Raw genomic sequence first — 22,548 nt, forward strand, 5'->3', positions numbered from 1 at the left:
AGAAGGGAGAGCACCTTGCCCGTATTCTGGACCAGGACTGGCCCCGTTACTTGGTTAGGAAAGCGAGAAGGTTGCTCACAAAGGTCATTGTGGCTCCTCCAGGTCCAAGGAAGCGAAGGAAAGATAACAAAAGATGTAAAATAGAAACATTATAATCTCTTCCAGCTGCTGAAGGTATCCAGTCTGACTGGTTCCAGCCCCATTCCGCAGGGATGGCTTTCAAACATAGCTATCATTTCTTCCTAAAACACTGAACCAGCTCCAAGCCTCTCTTGGACTCTGTGTGTCTAACAGGCGACTCCAGCATACTCTGGCTTTTGAATTTTGATGGAACAATTAGTCTGGTATTTGAGGCAGTGGGTGCAGCGTGGTACAATGTCCACTCCCTCTAACTGGCTAAAGAAACAGCTAGCCCCGTGAATTGCATTGCATTTCCAATAACTAAACACCAAGATTAGTTACTGTATAAAGAATGACACATGTGGGTCGATCCTCCCATGAAGGTTCCAGGGCCTGTTTCTCATTCACACTAAGACCCCTTTACATTGCATCAGATTTCCATAGGGTGCAGGTGTACAGTGCTGCCTGCTCACTTTTCTGAGTGAGCTAGTGGAGAAAATCTCGGTGGCTCCTAAATGGAGCTTTCAGGACAACACCCAGCACATCTACAAAACACAAAGACAGTGGCACACACCAGCACATCCACAATGTCCATATTTTTGACAGTAAAGTTACTACAGAGGAAGGTTGCTGTAGTGGTCTGAGCCCTGGAGATAGGAATGCCTGGATTCTACTCCCAGCTCTGACACTAGTTCCCTCTATAGCCCTGGACAAATTACTTAACTCTATCACACCAGGAGGCTTGTGAAGGTGAATAACGCCCATTATGTGTAATGCCAGCAATGGAAAGGAGTCAGGCGGCTGAACTAGCTGCTTCCCAGAGCCAGAGAGTTACCCAAGAACTGTTATTACATGAGCACTGGAAATTGTAAGGGGTCACTCTCAGGTCCTGCAAAAGCTCTATCAATCACACTCATTCCTGAGGTTAGGAAGTGAACTGGAAAATAAAGCAACAGTCACCTTCATCATTGTCCTTTCTAAAATCTTTCTCTCCTGCTTTTTCATGTTGCCATTAGGGAAAAAATATTAAAGACCTTAATTTGAAGGAGGAAATATATTTATAAAATACAATTGGCCGTGTCCATTTTGGTCAGCAGAGAATCCTGAACCTCCCTCTCGTTCAAAGAAGTTCTGGCCATGTGTACAATTGGAACTATTCCTCACATTTCTGAGGCTGAAAATGTTTACAAGAAAAATAAGTATTTATGTTTCAGACATTCCAAACACCATAACAAAAGGAGTTCTTGCTTCGGTCCCTTGAGACTACCAGTCTGTGGGAAATTCCACTTTTACCACAGGGTTTCTGATCACAGCTGAGTTCTGGATTTTAAGGAAGTGATATGAGATGTGAAAGTCTTTTGATGCCCAGAGACATCAAATTGGGAACGTTTGGCTGCCATGCCGAATTCTGTAGTCTTTTAGAAGCCGTCCCGCTTCCTGGTTTGTTGGTTGGTGCGGGGCTGCCTAATGAGGCATTTGAGAGATCTGTCACAGCCTGGTCCAGCCCTGCTCTCTGAATGGGCATCAGTCTAGTCTAAGGGGACTGAACCGCTGTATCCCACTGGCTGTTGAGCTCCCTAGGGCTGGGTAGTTACTGATCACTGCTCCTGGCTCTGGGTCACTCAGATGCACTTGCCAGATGCAGATCCCATGTTTGACACCCTTCTTGTCCCTGTAGTTAAGCTGCCTAAACCCTTGAACTAGTGTCTCAGTCCTCCCAAGCCCCCAGTTGCTTAGACCTGTTCCCATCAGTGTCCGCCTGGCTGGGTGAGCTCTAATTACACCCTTCAAGGACCACGTGACTGTTCAAGTGAGGAACACACAGGCTTTGCACAGGAACTTGGTAAACACATGCACTCTTCGTGCATAACCCCACACAAGAGCTACCCGCACGCAGTCCCCGCCCTCAGGGTCCTCACCTTTCCTGAGAGCTGTTTGGGTCTCAGGACTGTCCATGTGCAGACTAGGTGGGAACTCTTTTTGTCTCCCCGCAGCAAGGCCCCGCTGCTGCTGGCAGCGGTTGGCTCTTTCTACACAGAAAGCCTCCTACTTACAAGGGCGCCACTGGAAGGCCCATGCCCCGGCCACGCTGTTCATGTGCCCAGCACCCTTGTTGCATAGAGAGTGGTAAGGTGGATAAGAGACATTGGCAAGTCAGTAATCCTTGGCAGCCATCCGGGGGGTGACTCTTCCTGTGTTAGTTCTCCATAAGGTGAGAAACACCCCATAAAATATGCACATCTTTCTTCTTTTGGATTTCCTTTATTATCACTGTTGCCTTCCTCCTCCCACCCTCATTCCCTTGGATTGGTTGTTGTGCCCACTTGTCGCATCCTTTATTAGTTTAGATTGTAAATTCTCCTGAGTGGGGACATATCTTCATGAGTGTTTGTACAGCACCTAGCACAAAGGAGCCTGAATGGGGCCTCTGAGTGCTGCTGTCAAACAAACAATAACACATAGGATAACTCACATTTTGAGTTGTGCCACCCCTCCCTGAATATTCTGCACATCTCTCATTACAAAGCAGCTACAACCTTCACAAAGGTACAGGGTAGGTGGCAACACACCTGCCAGGGTGCATTATACTCACAGAGATAGATCGGATGAGCTGTTACTGTGGGAGGCTAGCGCTGTGCTATTGGAAGCTGTGCCTTCAAGGGCTGAGCTTCCCAGACAGAGTCTGGGCAGGGCACTGTGAAGCTCAGGTTATGCATAGCAACAGATCCAATTCCTCCACGGTATTTAAACTCCCAGCTTCCACTGGGAGTGATCACTGAACCCCCTAAGGACAGTCAAAAGGCCTGGTGTATCTGAGGAAAAGACTCCATGCTTCCCAAGACATTATGTTTTTTGCAGTGAACAATTTACAGTCTCTGGCCATGGTGTAGTAACACAGGCATTGACATACGATCAAACTAATAATCCATCTAGGCCAGTATCCTCTTTCTGACAATGGACAATACCAGATGTGCCATGAGAAGGCCCAAGAAACCCCCTTAGGACAATTATGGACAAACTCGCCCTTATGGAAAGTTTCTAACCCCAGACAGTAAGTGGTTGGCTTATGCCCTGAAGCAGGAGGATTGAAGATCCTTATTCATTTTTATCCTAAGAATAACTGCTTAAGAACTACTTTATTGTCCCTAATTAATATCACCCCAGAATGAAAGGGTTAAGGGCCTGCTCCTGCTTCTATTGAAGAGACTCCCATTGACCTCAATGGGGTTTGGATTAGGTCCAAAGCCATCCAGTTCTAATGAACTCAATGGGGAGTTTCCCAGTTCACTACAATAGGAGCAGGAGCCAGGTCCTCAGCACCATTTGGGAGGAATGAAATGCTGTAGTAGGATTATGTTTCATCACGACTTATGAGAAGGGTTATAACTGGGGGGGCGCAGCCAAGTGCTGTGCAAGTCTGGAGAATAATTGGTACAAGAGAGTAATGCATTCTGCGGGGGTTGGGGGAATGGGAGATTCTTTATGCTGTGACACTCCAGGGTCAGACATTATTAACTGTCCTGTGTTTCCCCTCTCCGAGCTGATAAATGGGAGTGGGCGGTAAGCCTGATTTGCATTTCATTTCTAGATGACACCGCCTCAGATTGTCTCAGTTCAGCAGCATCTTTGGGATGCCAAAGTTCATGCCAGTGGGCTACATTCCACAATGTCCTGTTATGAGAAATAACCACCTTGTGAGTTTACATCTGGCATTTTAATCATCCTGTCACATAAATTTACCACCATTTTTATAGCTGCACATGGATTTACATGCTATAAAAACTCCACGGCCCAACTGTGCCACAATGACTGTTTTTCTGCATATAAAAGCCAGGGCCGGCATTACGGGGTAGCAAGCAGGGCAATTGGCCGGGGCCCCGCAAAACTAAGTTGCTCCAGGCTTTGGCTTCAGTCCCAGATGGTAGGGCTCGGGGCCCCAGGCCACAGCCCCATGCGGTGGGGCTTCAGCTTTCTCCCCGGGACCCCAGCGTGTCTAACGCTGGCCCTACTTGGCTGACACCCAAAACCTGCTCATGGCCCCCCAGGTACATTGACCAAACCGGACAGTCTCTACGCAAAAGAATAAATGGACACAAATCAGACATCAAGAATTATAACATTCAAAAACCAGTAGGAGAGCACTTCAAGTTCCCTGGACACTCAATAACAGACTTAAAAGTGGCCATTCTTCAACAAAAAAACTTCAAAAACAGGCTTCATCGAGAAACTGCAGAACTGGAATTAATTTGCAAACTTGACACCATCAAATTAGGCCTGAATAAAGACTGGGAGTGGCTGGGTCACTACAAAAAGTAATTTTCCCTCTGTTGATACTCACCCCTTCTTGTCAACTGTTGGGAATGGGCCACATCTACCCTGATTTAATTGGCCTCATTAGCACTGACCCCCCAGTTGGTAAGGCAACTCCCATCTTTTCATGTGCTGTATATTTATACCTGCCTACTGTATTTTTCACTCCATGCATCTGATGAAGTGGGTTATAGCCCACAAAAGCTTATGTCCAAATAAAAGTGTTAGTCTCTAAGGTGCCACATGGACTCCTCGTTGTTTTTGCTGATACAGACTAACACGGCTACCACTCTGAAACCTATTTCAAATGGGTTACTTTGGGTGTAACCCCCAACTAGCCTTTCACGTATAACAATGAGAAAGCCAGACAGTGCTAATGGCCCATTAACAAAGACAATGAATTGTGAAGCTCGAGACAGCCTACGAGTAATGGCTGCCACAGCCCTGCAGAGGCATGGGTCCCAGTCACCTGGTACTGGACACCCCTCCTCCCCTTTTGAATTGCCAGTGTTTTTCCACTGGAAGACAAAGGGTTCCCGCCTTACACAAGAGCTATATAAGGCAGGGGAGTGACATGATTGTGGTTCTCCCCTGCCTCCCCACTCAAAGAGACACACTGAAAAACATCTGAAAGCAAGAACTGAACTGGGGAGAAGAAGGGTTGAGCCCAAGCTGGAAGGGCATCTAGCTTGTGTGTAATAATACCTGAGGTCTCAAGCTGCAGACCAGTGCAGCTGCCTTTCAAGACTTTCTGCAATCTGCCTGTAACAATATCTAGGGTGAGAAATTACTATTTGTAACCAATTTCTTTAGTGAAACAAGCTTAATTTGCGTGTTTTGTTTTATTTGCTTAGTAATCTGCTTTGTTCTGTTTGCTATCTCTTTAACCACTTAAAATTCACCTTTTGTAGTTAATAAACTTATTTCTTGTTTATAATATAACCTCGTCTGTACAATTCATAATTGTGGGGGAGGGGTAAGAGGCTGTGCATACCTTCCTCCACATTGAGGGAGGAGGCGGATTTCATAATACATCTCTACCTCGATCTAACGCTGTCCTCGGGAGCCAAAAAATCTTACTGTGTTATAGGTGAAACCGTGTTATAGCGAACTTGCTTTGATCCACCGGAGTGCGCAGCCCTTCCCCCCTGGAGCACTGCTTTACTGCATTATATCCGAATTCGTGTTATATTGGGTTGCATTATATCGAGGTAGAGGTGTATATCTTTGGGTCTGCACTCCCAGGGAGGTGGACACCTGAGTGTTGGGGCAAATCCCTTACGCTGAGTCTTCCTAGAGCTGATCTCAGTGTCTGTGTTGTTCTGCAGTTGGGTGTGGCCTTGCCTATGTGTGTGCTGGAGGAGGCTTAATAGCCTGGCTCAACAAGACAAGTAAAAAGAGTGCCCAGGCTGGCAGAACAGGTGGGCTCAGTGGTAACTCAGCACATCAGGTGGCATCTTAAAAGGGAGCAACCGGTCACATTCTGCCCTTTGAAGAGGGAAATGTGCTCTTCTCCTCTGGCCTGCCTCCACTTTTATAACAGGGTTTCAAGTCGCTGCCGAGGTCTGGATTTTAAGAAAGTGATATGAGATATGCAAGGCTTTGGTGCCCAGAGACATCAAATGGGGAACATTTGGCTCTCAAGCCAAATTCTGTAGTCCTTTTGAAGCCATCCTGCTTCCTGGTTTGTTGGTTGTTGCCATGGGTGGCAGGTGAATAAGCTGTTGTGGGAGGCTCGGCCCCGGCCCCTCCCACTCTGCCCAAGGTCCCACCCCTCCCATTCCCCACTGGAGCCCAGAGCACCCCCCCCCATGGCCACCACCCCCCACATGCCCCCAACCCTGGAGCACCCCAGTCCCAGCGCACCGCGGCCAGAGCACCCGCAGTCCCAGCCCCAGCGCACTGGGTGAGCAGCGCGGCCGGAGCACCCCCTGCCCTAGCCCAAGAGCGCTGGGCAGGGAGAGCAGCTGGAGCACTCCCACCTCCACTCCCAGTGCTCCCAGCCCCAGGTCTTGTGAGCACTGGCTCCAGCCTGCCTCAGCCTCTCCACCACAGAAGAGCACTGGAAGAAGGCAGGAGGGGGCCTGGGGGCAAAGTGTGGGCTGGGCCACATCAGGCTGTTTGGGGAGGCACAGCCTTCCCCAGCCTATGCTACTCACCACCCATGGTTGTTGGTGTGCTGCCTAATGAGGCACACGTGTTTAAGAGATCTGCCACAGCCTGGTCCAGCCCTGCTCTCTGAACAGGTATCAGTTTAGTCCAGTGATACTCCGAGCTCAGTGACTCAGGAGCCAAATTATCAATCAACATTATCCAAAAGAGCCACAGTAGTGTGACTTCATTGTTTCATTTACTATAGTCCTATATATTCAATATCTAAACAGTATGACAGGGGGAATATTTAGTTTTTATATATTTTATTCTCACAGCAAAATGACTAACCAAGTATTCTTATTTTATCAAGTAAAATTGGTTAACATAGTAAAAGCAGCCTGTTTGGTTAATAACTAAGCCACACAGTGTTTTAATATCATGTGCTGCAAAAAGCCACAGGAGACACATTGAAAAGCCACTTGCGACTCACAAGCCTAAGTCTGAGTATCACTGGTCTAGTCTAAGGGGATTGAACCGCTGTATCCCACTGGCTGCTGAGCTCCCTGGGTCTGGGGAGTGACTGATCACTGCTCCTGGTTCCGGGTCACTGTCTTGCCTCTGAGCCTTTGGACCTTCCTGGTAACAGCTGTTTTCACCATTTGGACAAATCTCCTGAAACTGTGGATGAGAAATCCTACACCGGGACCTGCTTTATTAACCCTTCCAGGGAATGCTGTTAAGTTTCCAAAGTTGAATATCTGATTTTGTTTCAGATCACACCCAGTCTCTTCATCTGCAAAGCACACTGACATGTAGAGCTAGAACAGGGAGCTGAAGGAGGGGCTGGGTGCGGAACACAACAAATCTAGAGCTCCAAGGGCATGGCTGCTGGGTTAGCAAAGCTAACCGTTGTGCATTTAAGATTACGGTGAGTACAGTCTTTCAAAGGAAGCTCATGGAGTTAAGTGAAACCCTCCCCCTCCCCATTGATTTTCAGCAGGGCCGGCTCCAGGCACCAGCTTAACAAGCAGGTGCTTGGGGCGGCCAAGGGAGAGGGGCGGCACCTGCGGCAATTCGGGGGTGGCAGGTCCCTCACTCCCTCTAGGAGCAAAGAACCTGCCACTGAACTGCCACCGCCGATCGCGGCTTTTCCCCCCCCCCCCCACATGCCGCCGCCGGGCGCGGGTGCGGGCGCCGCTTTTTTTTTTTTTTTCGCTTGGGGGGGCAGAAATGCTGGAGCCAGCCCTGATTTTCAGTGACTCTTTTTGCTAACAGGAAAATACTTGGAAAGTGCACGTGCTAACTTTACTCTAAGTCTATCCTACTCCTTTGTAAGATGGAGTAATGTCACAAATAGAGCACATTTTTTTAGCGAATAGAAATGTCGGTGAAAAAATTCATTGTGGGGGCTCCAAATTATTTGCAAAAACAAATTCAAATAAGGTGAAGAGTTTCATTTCAACTTTTCATTTGGAAATGGCATTTTATTATCAACTGTGGCCACATTTTAGAAGAAAAAAACCACATAAGGGTGAAAAACACCTGAAAACAACTAAATCGAACGAAAATTAAAAAAAAAAAAAGTTTTGAGTTAACCAAAACATTTTGGTTGATTCAAAAATAAAAAGGAAATTTTCAATGACAGAAAAAAATTAAAAATTGGTTTTGGTTGGAACCAAACACAATGTCTTTTCTGTTCAGCTGCCAAACCAAAAAAATCCATTGTTTGCAAGTCAGAAATAGTAACCCAACCCTAGGATTACCATATTTCAATCCAGCAAAAAGAGGACACTCCTTGGGGCTCTGGCCCCACCCCAACTCCGCCCCTTCCCCGCCCCCGGCCCCGCCCCAACTCCACCCCCAGGGTGACCAGAGCAAAAAAAAAAACCAACCCCCCCCACCATTCCTCCTCCCTCCGCAACTTCCGCAAGCGCTGGAGGGAGGCCCGGGAGACGCTGGTCCCAGCGCAGGCAGGACTCGGGCTGTACCTGGAGGGAGAGTAGGGGTCGGCCCGCAGGGCCAGGCGGCGGCTGTTCGTTCTCCCCACCTGGGCAGCCGGACTCGGGAGCAGCCGCTGCTGCAGCTCCCACTGCCGCGGGGGGAGGAAGCGGCCAAGTACGTGGCGCTCGGCGGCTGTGGCTCTGGCGCCCGGGCCCGAACCCTCCGAGCCCGGGCCTGCTGTGGGGACCAAGCAGCGCGCACGCTGCGCCCAACCCCTGGCCAGTCTGGGCTGGCTGCCCAGCTGGTGCAATCCCGTGGGCGGCCCCGGGGCGGAGGCATCGGCATTTGGCAGCCCTGTTCGTTCCCCTGTGGGACCCGAGCGGGACGGGGGGGCTGGGGCCTGCTGCCCCCACTCCGGGGCCACCCGCAGGATTGCACCAGCTGGGTCCCCGCAGCAAGCCCGGGCTCAGGGGTTTCACGCCCCGGGCGTCAGAGCCGCAGCCGCCGAGCACCACATGCTTGGCCATTTCCCCCCGCGGCAGTGGGAGCTGCAGCAGCGGCTGCTCCCGAGTCCGGCTGCCCAGGTGGGGAGAACAAACAGCTGCCGCCTGGCCCCGGAAAGTTGGAGCCCAGGGAGGAGGTGGTCCCCTTACCATGCCTCCCTATTTTCCCGGACATGTCCGGCTTTTTGGAAATTCCTCCTGGACGGGGATTTGAGGACCAAAAAGCCGGACATGTCCGGGGAAATCTGGACGTATGGTAACCCTACCCAACCCCCAGCAGAGTTTTTGCCCTGAAAAGGAAGATGGGCCAGAGGCTCTATTAAGATCATTAGGGGCTTTGCTATTGCTATTAAGGGCACTCAGATACCACCCTATAAAACCCGAAGTCAGACAGATAAGGACCTCATTGAAGAATCCATGTAAGATAGAGAGTTTTTATTCAAATGCGAATAACTGAAAGAGCAGTATGGAAGAGGAGTGGGCAAGCAGAATCCCTTTTATATACACACATTTCCTTTTATTTCAGATTTGCTCCAAAGTGAAAAATACACTGAAGGCTACACCCTCAGCTGCTGTAAACCAATATGGCTCTGTGCTACTTTGCATCAGCTGAAGAACTGAATCATAGGCTGTTTTTTCCCCCCTAAGTATGGACAAGTGAGAGATAATGAAAAGCTTCTTTTTAGGCCTTGTCTACATAGAGAAGTTGACCAGAACAGCTATGGCAGAATAGCTCCCTGGTATGGACACTTATTCCAGAATAATTGGTGCACTTCCAAAGCAGAATAATTCTTGCAGAACAGAAGTGACTTTTATTCTAGAATAGTGTCCACACATGAAGCTATTCTGGTCAATTTCCTCATGTAGATAAGACCTTAGTCTAAAAGGGCACTTCACCAGTCAATCTTCAGTGTCTCTAACACAGTGAAGAGGGTCGAAAGGGACGATAAACATCCATTTATAAGTGGAAACAGAACAGCAGATGGCACCCCATTGAAGACAGCATTATAATTTGCTCAAGGAGTTCTCTCTAATTCACTCGTAGGCCAGACAAGTATACCTTGAGCAGGTTATAGACAGGGGCTGAATCCAAACAGTGAAGATAAAGTGCATGTTTTTTCTGGGCTGCCCTCTGGGGAAAGAGACTTAATTTTTTTCAATTAGAATGTTCTAGACAGGGCCGGCTCCAGGCACCAGCCCAGCAAGCAGGTGCGTGGGGCGGCCAAGGGGAAGGGGCGGCACGTTGGGCTGTTCTGCCACCGAATTCCCGCCGAAGAAGAAAGCGGCACGGTGGAGCTGCTGCCAATCGCAATTGCGATCGCGGCTTTTTTTTTTTCCCCTGCCGCTTGGGGCGGCAAAAACCCTGGAGCCGGTCCTGGTTCTAGAGCAGTGGTTCTCAAACTTTTTTTTCCACAGACCACTTGAAAATTGCTGAGGGTCTCGGCAGACCACTTAATGATCTTTCCAAATGTTGTTTGTACCGTTAGCTAACTACTGTAAAGCACTTTGGATGAAAGTGCTACATAAAAAAACAATAATAATTAACTTTTTTGTTCTACAATAAAAGCACACAACTCATATTTTAATATCAGCAGACTTATCTTTCTAACGCGATGGATGTGCCCTCTCTCCCCCGCCACGGCAGTCTCCGAGCTGGGGCTGGGAAGGAGGGGGATTTCTCGCTCTCTTCCCTGCCGTGGCAGCCACAGAGCTGAGGCAGGGAAGGAGGGGTGGGGTCTCTCCCCCGCCACAGCAGCCACAGAGCTGAGGCTGGGAAGGAGTGGGGGTCTTGCCCTGGCAGCTGCAGCCCTGGAACTGGGGAAAGTCGTCTCTTTCTCTGGCCACCGCAGCCCTGCACGTCCCAAATTCTCCTCACCCTCTCTTCTCACCCCACTGCCCTCTCCCACGTAACCCCTATTTCCCCCAAGGCCACCACCTCAACTTACATGTGCCTCTTCTCCAGGGTTCAGGCACCTCATTAGTGGAGCCATGCCTGCACGGCTCCACAAATGAGGTGGGTCGCCCTTCATTCTCTCATGTGGGACTGCCCAGGCACGCATCTTAGAGGGAACTATCCGCGGACCTGCTGAATGGGGGTCCACGGACCACCGTTTGAGAAGATCTGTTTGAGAGAGGAAACACGAGCTTTGTTCTCCCATCACATATCTGGGTGGGATCAGACAGGGTCACACAAGGGACAGTTGTCATACTGCAAATATAAATGTGCTTCTCTTAGAGAAGGTGAACTTTCCCAGCTCTATGACTGATCACTTCCCCCCCTCTCCCCGCCTTCCGCTGCTGCTGGCTTGTCTGCACATGCACTCTCCAAACTATGCAGCAGGTTTTGGCTTGTGTCACAGTTGAGAAAGGAAGACAGAAACCATGATTTCCAGAATTGCTTCTTTTCCTGTAAACTTCATGTCAGTGGGTTTTAGCAGTGCCAAACCTTGGCCAAAATAATCCCATCCTTCCTCTAGCCCTTAGTCATCAACCTTAAGCTCAGCATCCCAGCACCAGCAGACAGTGCGCTGTGTGGAAGGTAACTAGGCTGGAATAAGAAATGCTCTTTCAGCGATAACAAGCAAGCATAAAGCCGGGGGTGTAGCAGGGTGCACAGTAGCAGTATTGTAACCCAGAAGGTTACACGGAGGATTGATTATTGCTAATTGAAAGTTTTCCCCAGAGCATACCCCCTCGTGGTGCACGGTGGCACTGCAGTCACCCTGCCTCAGTTTCCCCTTGCCTCCAACAGTTCCCTCAGCATTTAGCACAGCTCAGTTGCTGAGGTGACTTAGCCCTCTGGCCATGGCACAACAGTTCACCCCTTTCGGGATAATCAGAGTGCAAAGGAGAACACTAGCATCAGCCTTCTGCCCCCAGCTCACACCAGGCAGCCATTCCTCCAAGGGTTGCTTCAATTACACACAACAGTCTCCAGCTTCTTTCTTGGCTCCAATTCCCACCCTCCTGGGCTCCAGTTGGTCCTTTTCCCTCCCCTTAATAGCAGGGTTTACTGGACCCCTTGACCAGGGTAGCAGCATGGGGGGACCCACACCCAGCCTTACTATGGGTTCCCAACCCTAGATTACTTAGCTATCTTCCCTTCCCCTCTTTCTACATACCAGTTTACAGAGTTCCCCCCCCCCCCATGAGGCTTCTCTAACCCCAGTCCTTGGCCCAAAACTTCTTAGAACAGAGCTTCTGCAGCCTTTCTTCCTAGGCTAGCTTTAACCTGGGCAGCCCACTGGAATTTTAGCTCCATGTGACTCTCTCCATCCTGACTGAGCTGAAAGCAACCTTTATAATGCTCAGGAGGTAATCACCTGACAGTGGCACCTGGCCCACATTCCCAGCTTGGTCTGCTGATCCTTCCTTAACACCTTCTCTGATAGGGGCCAGGCCTTGGAACAGGGTTGGCGGGCCCTGGCTTCCCACTGCCCTTAAATAGGGGCAAAACAGTTTTTTCCAGGAAGGTTCAAGTCAGAATTTAGGCTTCTAACTGTCTTGGGTTTCAGAGGAAATTAGGAACCCAAATATCTTTGAGGACCTGAACCTTAGTGTCTCTGCAGTCTGAAGCACTCCTCATGCTGTGTGTGTGTCACACCCTCAGCCACAGGACTTCGCTTTTAAAAAGGAGAACTTGGTGTATTCTGGGAGGTCAAACGTTTGCTTTAGGAGCTTCTTTAAGGCTGAGATGTCCCCAGTACCCTGCTAAATCCAGCTTCCTCCTGCAGCAGCAATATACGCGGTGCTGCTCACCCCTGCAAGACTGCCCTCCAAGCCTCCCCACCCTATTCTTAATGGGGCTGCTCCCATTTCTCTTATTAAAATGTATCCAGCTACTAACAAAAATACCAAATATAAACAAATATCCCAAATGATTACTAGATAGCAACAATATGAACCTCTTTCTAAACCATTTACTCCAGGGGCCCCACATGTCCTGGATATGGAAATGACAGGGTTGCAGCATCTGGTCTCACTGACTATGTTTCACTGCAGAGCTCCCAGGTGCGCCCTACACTTGAGTGACACTGCCAAAAGCGGAAATGCTCCCAAATACTGTCCAGTGCTGTGCACACATCACATGGGAACCAAAATTGTGTAATTCAATTCTTCTCACGCACACTTCCTCTTCATTAGCCTCTGCGGTTAAACTGCTATGACTGTGAGAACAGTGTATGCAGCTTTGGGTCAGCATTTGTGCTTTCAATAGCCTTGTGCACCTGGTTTTTCTGTTGTCTGGTGAAACTTCAGATTCATTAATACTGTTACATTTCTGGTGTGTAGGTTTGAGGACCGGAAACACATACTCAGCGCTCACCAGAATGGGTTTTGGGGGAAGGAACTGTTGAAAAAAGCCCCATGTTGTATCTAATACAGTTCATCAGTGTAAGTCTGAGAGCTCCTGACCATTACTCCCAGCTTTGTCAAGGTCCTGTTCTGTGACCTAAAGTCAGTCATTTAACCACGGAGTTTCCTACCCCCTCTGTGAAATGGGCACGCTGCTGATTAGCCATTTCCCAGGACGGTTAGACAGGTTAGGGCATTGTGCTGTAGGGCTTGCTAATTATGATAAAGGATTCTTATTCCAATCACATCAGCTACTTAACTTCAAAAACTCACAAGCAGAGCTGGGGAATTTTTCTTCAGGGAATAGGAAGTTCCTTCCAAAGCGAAATTTTCAGGGCCTGGAACTATTCGCAAATTGGGGTCAAATTCAAAAAAATAGTTACGGGCAAAAAAGACAAAACCTGAAAAAATTAAAGGTTGTCAGTGTTTCAGTTCTATTTTTTCATTTCGAAACAGCATTTCATTTTCAATTTGTCAAATTAAAAAAAAAAAACAACCCAGAGATGGGTGAAAAAAACCCCAAAGATGGGTGGAAAACCCGTGAAAATGCTTGAGTCGTCATCCTAACACATTTTGGTCAATTTGAAATAAAAAACTGTTCTTCAATGTGTGTTTGTGCACAAGTGTGCGCACATGTATGCTTTAAATTGAGAGGAAGAGGAGAAACGCAGCTCCTTGGGACACAGAACTGACAGAAGGGGCAGACTTGGAAATTGTGAGCAAGGAAACTGCCTGCTGTTGTTTGTTTCTAGTGTATTCAGAAGAACAGGACTTTGTGCACCAGCTTGGTAAATAAAAAGGATTGCACCAAAGAAATACCTGACTCGATTATCATTTTTTCCTCCTAATGGAAACAATCCTGCAAGGCCCCAAATATTGACCAACCAGAGAGGCAACAGCAGTTTGATACACTGCGAGGGCCAGTCTTCTCAGCTGACAAGAAGTCTGAACAACTGGCAGCTGAGCTAATTTCTCCAGAGGAGTAAACAGAGGTCGAGATGGGGGCGGGACTATTAAGGGGCATTACGGGAAGACAGTACAGTCCCCTTTGTTGCCTGATCCCTTTTAATGGGTAATATTTACATTGATTGCCAATTGATCTGATTAATGAGTGGAGGGTAATAGAATTCTTATACCAAAAAAATCAGACTACACAGAACTAAAATCAATGAGTTCAATATCGAGGTGAATAGCAAAGACATTCACTGAGGGCAAAGCAAAACCTTAGAGATTTTTATTAAGATCAGTAATAAAGCCAGAAAAGCTCCAAACCACATAAACAGGTAGGAATAATACAGTGTTAGGATATCTGTGGTATCATTCTTTGCATATGGTCCTAGATTTACATACTTACACCCTTCCTTGAGGACCTGGTGGTAAGAGACAGTGGGCCAGTCCTGTCTCTGGCATGCCGAATGAGTCCAAAGATCCAAGTTCCTCAGTGCTCAAGATAGATGGTAGAGAACAGTAGAGCTGAAGGGTCAAATGATGGAAAGCTAACCCCCTCCACATGGTGGTTTGTCCTATTATAGGGCCTGAGCATTATCAAGAATATTTATTCTAATGCTCAGCCTTCCATGTCCAAATCTAACTTCCTCACCCTCATAATATTGGGGTGCACTTATCCTATAGATTAACATATTAACACCATAAAACGTCACCTATTATTTAAGCAAAATTGTGGTTAGACATCTACCAACTATTCTATCCTAAAACATCCCAGCCAAGTAGCACTTTGATGTTCCTGAGGTGGTGGGGACCGTTAGTTTCTAATACTTACTGCTAACCAAGCTACTGCTAGTTCCCCAAAATCTAAGAGTAACTGTCAGGCCATTTATCTAGGCCACGGGTCACAGGCCGACTATACTTATGCTCAGGGCCGGCTTTAGGAAGTGCAGGGCCCAATTCGAACATTTTCGGCGGGGCCCTGGCAGGGATGACTAAAATAAATAAATAAACAAATAAATAAATAAACACATTAAAAAAACCCTTTCATTTCTTCCATGTATTATTTACTTTCCATAACTATATAAATAATAACAAAATTATATATTACGTACATTGCTGGCTGAAGGCAGGGCAGGGGCAGGGCAGGGGCTGACTGGAGGTAGGGTCTGGCTGGAGGCAGGGCAAAGGGTGCGGGGCTGGCTGGAGACGGGCTCTGGGGGCTATTTAAAGGGCCAGGGGCTCCCCTGCTTCTACCACCCCGGCCCTTTGAATAGCTGCCGGAGCCCTGGGGAAGCAGCGGGGCTCCCGCGGCTATTTAAAGGACCGGGGCGGCAGAGACAGCTGGAGCCCCAGCCCTTTAAATAGCCGCCGGAGCCACCCGCTACCCCAGGGCTCTGGGGGCTATTTAAAGGGCCCGGGGCTCCCCTGCTTCTACCGCCCCGGACCTTTAAATAGCCCCCAGAGCCCTGGGGAAGCGGCAGGGCTCCAGCAGCTATTTAAAGGGCCGGGGCGGTAGAAGCAAGGGGAGCCCCGGACTTTTTAAATAGCCCCTAGAGCCCCACAGCCCTACCCCAGGGCTCCAGAAGTGGGGCTTTGGTGGCAATTTAAAGGGCCTGGGGCTCCAGCCCCTGCTGGGAGCCCCAGGCCCTTTAAATTGCCCCCTGGGGAAGCCGGCCGCCCCAGTACGGCGTACCGGCGGCGGCAAGTGCGCGGGGCCCTCTTAGGTGCAGGGCCTGATTCAGGGGAATTGCCTGAATCGGCCTAAAGCCGGCCCTGCTTATGCTAACTTGCTTAAGCTCATGTCTTGCAGGATACAGGCCTGTAGGTGCCTTGAGTTACAGCTGAGTCTAATAAAGGCTAAGCTAGCCCTATGGCCTACAGTCAACTTCCACTAACGCAAAAAGGGAGTGCCTCATTTCAAAACTTGGGCCAGAAGCTGGGTCAGGTGAACAAGGGTGGAAAATTGCTGGCGCTTTAGTTCTTGCCCCTAATACACCAGCCAGAGATGGCAGTAACTTACTGCTGGTGTAGACCAGCACTAAATTACTACCCCCACCTCTTTCCTATAGCACGGGGGAAGCAGGGAGAAAACTGGGGCCCTGTGAAGGGGTGTTCACCCCACACCAGCCCTGAAAGGGGTAAGGAAGCTCAGAATGGGTCAATTAATGAGATAGACCCCACATGAAGGGCTTAGACCAGTGGTTCCCAAACCGGGGTTCGCACAACATTACAGGGGGTTTGTCAGAAAAATTTCCCTAATGGCGGCCAGAGGAGCGCCGGGCTTGGGAGGCAGCAGGTGGGAGCAGGGAGCAGGGCAGACTGCCTGACCCCCATGGAGCGCTGAGGAGGCAGCCAAGGCCCGGTCAGTGGGGGGGTCGGCAGCCCAAGCCCCATGGAGAGCGGGGCTGGGCAGTTGGAGCTAGCAGCACAAGCCCTGCAGAGCACACAGCTGAGCTCCCGTCAGTTGGGGGGCCGGCAGCCTGAGCCCGCGGCAGTTGGGGCCGGCAGCCCGAGCTCTGCAGAGCGCACAGCTGAGCCCTGGTCGGCGGGAGCCCGAGCCCTAGTGGTCAGCACGGGGTTGACAGCCCAAACCCCATGGAGAGCAGGACCGGGCAGTTGGTCCTAGCAGCCCGAGCCTTACCCCCGTCAGCAGGGGGTCCAGCAGCCCAAGCCCCATGGAAAGTGGGGCTGGGCAGTTGGTCCTAGCAGCCCGAGCCCTGCCCCCGTCAGCGGGGGGGGGGCGGCAGCCCGAGCCCCAGCGGTCAGCATGGGGTCAGCAGCCCAAGCCCCATGGAGAGCGGGGCTGGGCAGTTGCGGCCCACAGCCCAAACCCCGGCGGTCAGCAGGGACTGGCAGCCCAAGCTCAGTGGAGCGCTGAGTGGGCAGCCCGAGCCCTGATCAACGGGGTCCAGCAGCCTGAGCCCCGTGGAGTGCGAAGCCAGCAGCCCAGATCCCGGTGTGGGGCCAGCAGCCTGAGCGCCGTGGTGGGCAGGGTGGCAGCTGGGACCCCAGGCGCGCAGGTGACAGCTCAGACCCCTGTCCTTGGCAGACAGAGGAAGTTGGGTGGCATGAAGGGCAGAGTGAGCAGGGCCCACCCTATACGTGGGGGGTGGTCCAGGCTAATTTGTCCCTCGTGGGGCACCCGCCTAGGGACAGCCCTGGTGGCAGAAGAAAAGGTGTTTGCGCACCAAACCAGCCGGAACCACGATGTAGCCAGTGTAGCAGCGTTAAGCTGCCTCAGTAATTCGATACTAAGTCATTCTCTCTGGAGTACTGTTTTGCTTCAGTGAGACGTGAGTGAATCTTCTCATTTTCTAGTTTGTTGGTTGTTAGCAGTCTCTCTGTGTTATTGTTATTAGAACTTTTGTACACAAGTTCAATGGATAAGTGGCTGAAAAAGGAAAGTGTAAAGACGCAAGAATCAGCTAATGTTTCCTCAAGTCCACACTGTGGAAAATCTAAGTGTAATGATCATGATGGTCCTGGAAAGTCACTTACAAAGAAAATATGATGATTATATAAAATATAGCTTTACATGCATTGGTGATGAAGAATGTCCAAAACCACTGTGTGTAATTTGTGGTGATGTTCTAGCAAACGGCAGCCTCAAACCTTCTCTACTTTGGCGCCATTTAGAAACTAGGCATCCTGCACAACTCGACAAGCCTGTTGTTTTTTTCAAGCAAAAATTAGCTGAGAGGAAAAGTGGAATTACCAATTTTATATTCAAAGCAAGTACTGATAATGAAAATGCACTTGAAGCATCATACCACGTGAGCTACCGAGTAGCAAAAGCATCAGAAGCCCATACCATAGCAGAGAGCTTGATTGGCCAATATATAAAAGACGTAGTTCGTTGCATGCTCGGAGAAAAGGCTGCAAAAAGGATTGACATGGTACCTTTATCCAATAGTACATTGTCACAAAGAATTAATGACATGTCAAATAATGTAGAGACTACAATTGTACATAGAGTGAAAAACAGTCCATATTATGCCATACAGTTAGATGAATCAACTGATGTAGCTAATCTAGCTATTTTTGCTACTGTTTGTACGTTATGTGAATGAAGGTATGGTTGAAGAAGACTTGTTGTTTTGCCAACCATTGGAAGAACGTACAACTGGAGAAGATATCTTCAATCTGATTAATGCATATTTTCAAGAAAAGGAAATAGATTGGTCTCATTGCCTAGGCATTTGCACTGATGGGGCCACATCAATGACGGGGAAGTATACTGAATTTGTAGCTTGAACAAAAAAGGTTGCATCAAAAATCTCTTGGACTCATTGCAGTATCCATAGACAAACCCTCACAACAAAACACATGCCTGAGAGACTGAAGGAAGTGCTGGACAATGCAATGAAAATGGTGAATTTCATAAAATCATGGCCAACAAATTCCAGAATATTTCACGTACTTTTTGAAGAAAAGGGTAGTATACAGAATTGTCCGTTGACCCATACCGAAGTTAGATGGTTCTCACGGGGCAAAATCCTTGTGCACTTGTTTGAGCTTAGAACAGAAATCCTAGGTTTTTTTCAACAGCCACCCTTTCTACCTGGCTCAATAATGTTTGGCTCCAGAGCCTAGCTTATTTAGCAGATATTTGCTCAAGAATTAATGACCTAAATTTATCTCTTCAAGACCTCAATATAACAGTTTTCAATGTGCAAGAGTGAGTTGAATCCATGATAAAGAAGTTGCAGTTCTGGGAAAGTTGTTTGGAAAACAATCAAATGGAGTGTTTCAGTAATCTTCATGACTTCCTGGCAGAACATAAACTTCAGTTGGATCAGTGCACTAAAGCCAATATAACTGCACACATAAAAGGACTTTGCACAACTTTCAGGGAATACTTTTCAGCTATGTCAGGAGATAATGACTAGATACGCAACCCTTTTGATGATACCACTTTCTCAACACAGATATTGAACACAGGAAAAAGAGAAATTGATTGAGCTCTCCTGTGATTACGAACTGAAAAGGAGTTTCAGAAATCTGTCACTGATCAACTTTTGGCTGAGTTTAAGAAACAAGTACCCCCTTCTGGCAGAAAAAGCTACTACAGTTTTGTTACCATTTTCAACAACGTACTTATGCGAGAAAGCGTTTTCCTCATATACACATCTGAAAACCAAATACAGAAACAGACTTGATGCCGAACCAGACCTGAGACTTTATCTTTCTCCAGTGGTTCCAGACTTCCAAGAACTATGCTGAGCAAAGCAAGCGCATCCATCACCCTGAGGAAATTTAAACTTAAATCCCTGGAAATATTCACATTTAGGAGGGGGTTCACAAGATTTCACAATTTAGTGAAAGGGGTTCGTGGGTTGTTAAAGTTTGGGAACCACTGGCTTAGACTGAAGAAGCAGCCCCTGATGGGAGGATGAAGCTCAGCTGAGCAGGTGGCCTGGCTAGTATAAAGAAATGGTAGCAGTGAGGGAGTCTGCAGCCACCCTCCTGAGAGCTTGGCCCTGAGGGAAGGGCATACTCAGAAAAGAGAAGGTTGGAGAAGAAAACTGGTGGGAGGCGAGTAGGAAGCATCCCAGGGAGAGGGCAGCAAGGCTGAAGACTGAGCAGACCTTGGCTGCGTGTTGTAGGGTCCCTGGGCTGGAACCCAGAGTAGTGGGCAGGCCTGGGTTCCCTACCAGCCACAGCTGGAGCGGCATAGCCTGGACAGCTGGTCCAGTGCATCCCTATACCCTGGAAGGAAAAGCACGCAGTGTCCGGTGGGCTGGGTCATGAAGAGGAAGCTGCAGTCCCTGGTGTGAGAGGTGCTGCAGAGGGAGAAGAGGACAATGGGTGGGGAGAGACTGCAAGGGGAGGTGTCAGACCTGAAAGTGAGCTAATCCCCAGAACAGCCAGGAGGAGGCACCACCTAGTGGTGAGTAGAGCACCCCAGGGCAGGCCTGCAGAGTTTCGTTCAGTATGACCACTGTATTTCCACAAATGCAGGGCAGCCCTGTCTGCAGCACGGCGTCTCCACAGGACCAAGATACCACAGTGCTTTTGGCAGTAAGCACTCCATTACTCAGAACAGAGCCTTTATGGAAATGAGTCTGCTGCAGTTCCCTGGCCCCCAAGGCTGTCCCACCAAACCTAGTCCCATGATGGGCACCACCCTTCCAGGAACAAACTTAGCAGCTGGTCACTTTGGAATAACTCACCCCAAAATATGAGAAGGATCCTTTTCCTAAACGATTGTAAGTCCTATTTTTCATTTTCCTATCAGACTCTTTATAGCCTGCGAGGAAAAGCAATCAGTTGTCTGTCTGGCATGACTCTTTGATTGACTCACAAAAAATATGACCAAAGGAAAGCCCCAGTGCAACAATCGAAGGCAGAGAAATCTAAAACAGTCCAGGGAGATGGAAAATTCAGAATAGCACAGGAGTGAAGTCAAATTGATGACGTTACTGATCTTTTTGATCTGGAATAGGTCCAGTTCTTCCCCAAAGCTTGCACTTGGGGGGCAACGGGACAGATGCACCTCCTTGTGAACACTATGTGCATTATCAGAGCTTTACAAACAAGCAATAAATATAATACCCAAATGCACATAGAGTAGTATTCTAAAACCATTGCACTAAGTAGAGTTACCTTCTTTTGGGAGAAAGTTAGTGTGCTTCCTGGCATGCTCTGGTAACTGTGTCCTGCTATTTGTATCTACAGTTTGGAGGCAGGTCATAAGAAAAAAGTGACTCCCCACTACTATGTGTAACAAATATTAATCTTCTGATTTAAGGATCCATCATAGGAAATATTTTCCAGGACAAACATTCTGAAAGTGTTCCAGGGACTTTCTTCTGTGAACTGGAACTGGGACAAAACCTGAAGTGAGCATTAGCTAGCAGTACTGTCCATGGGAATGAGTAATCTAGTTCAGGCACATACAGAGGGGTGCCTGCATGATTGTGTCACTGACATGGCTCTGCCATAGCAACCTCGCTGGCTAAGTGTGGCTTTGCAGCTCCCTGCCTCAGTTTCCCCTTACCAAGGTTTTCTCTCTCCTGGGGATTCATGTGGCTCAGCCAATGGCAGATTAATGCACAGGCCCAATTTAGGGGCCCCAGGAATACTGGAAGCTGGGTAGAAGAGGGAAGGCCACCAGTGCTGGAACTGTGGCCATGCCCCTATGCCTTATCTTTCCCTGGGGCCCCACCCCCTGCACCTCTTCCCCCTGAGGTCCCACCCCCTGGCCAGGCTAGAAGCCAGAGACAGGCCAAGGTAAGAGCTGCCCCAGACCCTCCACCTGCACTGAACTGGGAGGCCTAGAGGCCCGAGAGCAGCCCCCGCTCTGTGTTCCCCCCACCCCCTGGGAAATACCACCCCGGGCAGGTGGGGGGTCGGGGGCTCCCCACAGCAGCCTGGGCTCCCTGGGCGGCTCTTAGAAGCCTCAGGGGAGAGGATGAACAGGGGGAAGGGCCCACGGTGAGGGAGGGTGCTACAGGCCACCTCATGCCCTCCCCCCGGGAAGAGGCTGGCACCTCTAGCAGGGGCTGCGCTTTGCAGTGCGGGAGCTAATCATCTTATCAATTCCCCCAACGCAAAGCCTAGCCCCTGCCAGAGTCTCTGCCTATGTTAAAAAGTGGGCAGGTATGGCCCTCCCACAGTTCTGGCACCCCTGGGGTGGGGGCCCCCCAAATGTTCTTTGGGTCCAAGGCCTTAATATATCTTAATCCACCTCTGGGCTCAGCCCTCCAACTGGGTCACTCTCCGGCTTCTCCACACATTGGAGTTGGTGATGTGGTTTAGCCTTCTGCCCAAGTTAATAACTAAAATTTACCTCTTCTGGTGTAACGTAAATCCAAACAAACAGTTCTTTGGTTCACCTTCTGGGCTACCTTTAAGTCTTTCTGCTCTGGGGTAGAGTGCTGATTCCCAGGCTCCTTTCATAGAATCCCTCTCACAATCTCAACCCCACAGGGCTACCTTTCAGCCTTCCTGGCTCTGGGACAGTCCCCTGTTTTTTCCAGACCCTACTTCAGGGCCTTCAACAAGAGCCCAACTTGCTCCCTTCTTCCTGAGTTCTCTCAGTCCTTTTATGAGGTCCTACATAATGTAAAAAATTGATAAGGGAAGCAAAGGGACACAAGGCAAACTCTATGGCCAGCCAAGTTAAGAACAACAATAAGGAGGTTTTTTAAAGTATATTAGGAACAAAAAGAATCCTAACAATAGTATTGGTCCATTACTAGATGGAAATGGTAGAATTATGAATAATAATGCAGAAAAAGCAAAAGTGTTCAATAAATAGTCTGTTCTGTATTTG

The sequence above is a fragment of the Terrapene carolina genome, unplaced genomic scaffold, assembly GCF_002925995.2.
Source record: "Terrapene carolina triunguis isolate 2854851 unplaced genomic scaffold, T_m_triunguis-2.0 Scaffold189, whole genome shotgun sequence".
NCBI classification, from domain to species: domain Eukaryota; kingdom Metazoa; phylum Chordata; order Testudines; family Emydidae; genus Terrapene; species Terrapene triunguis.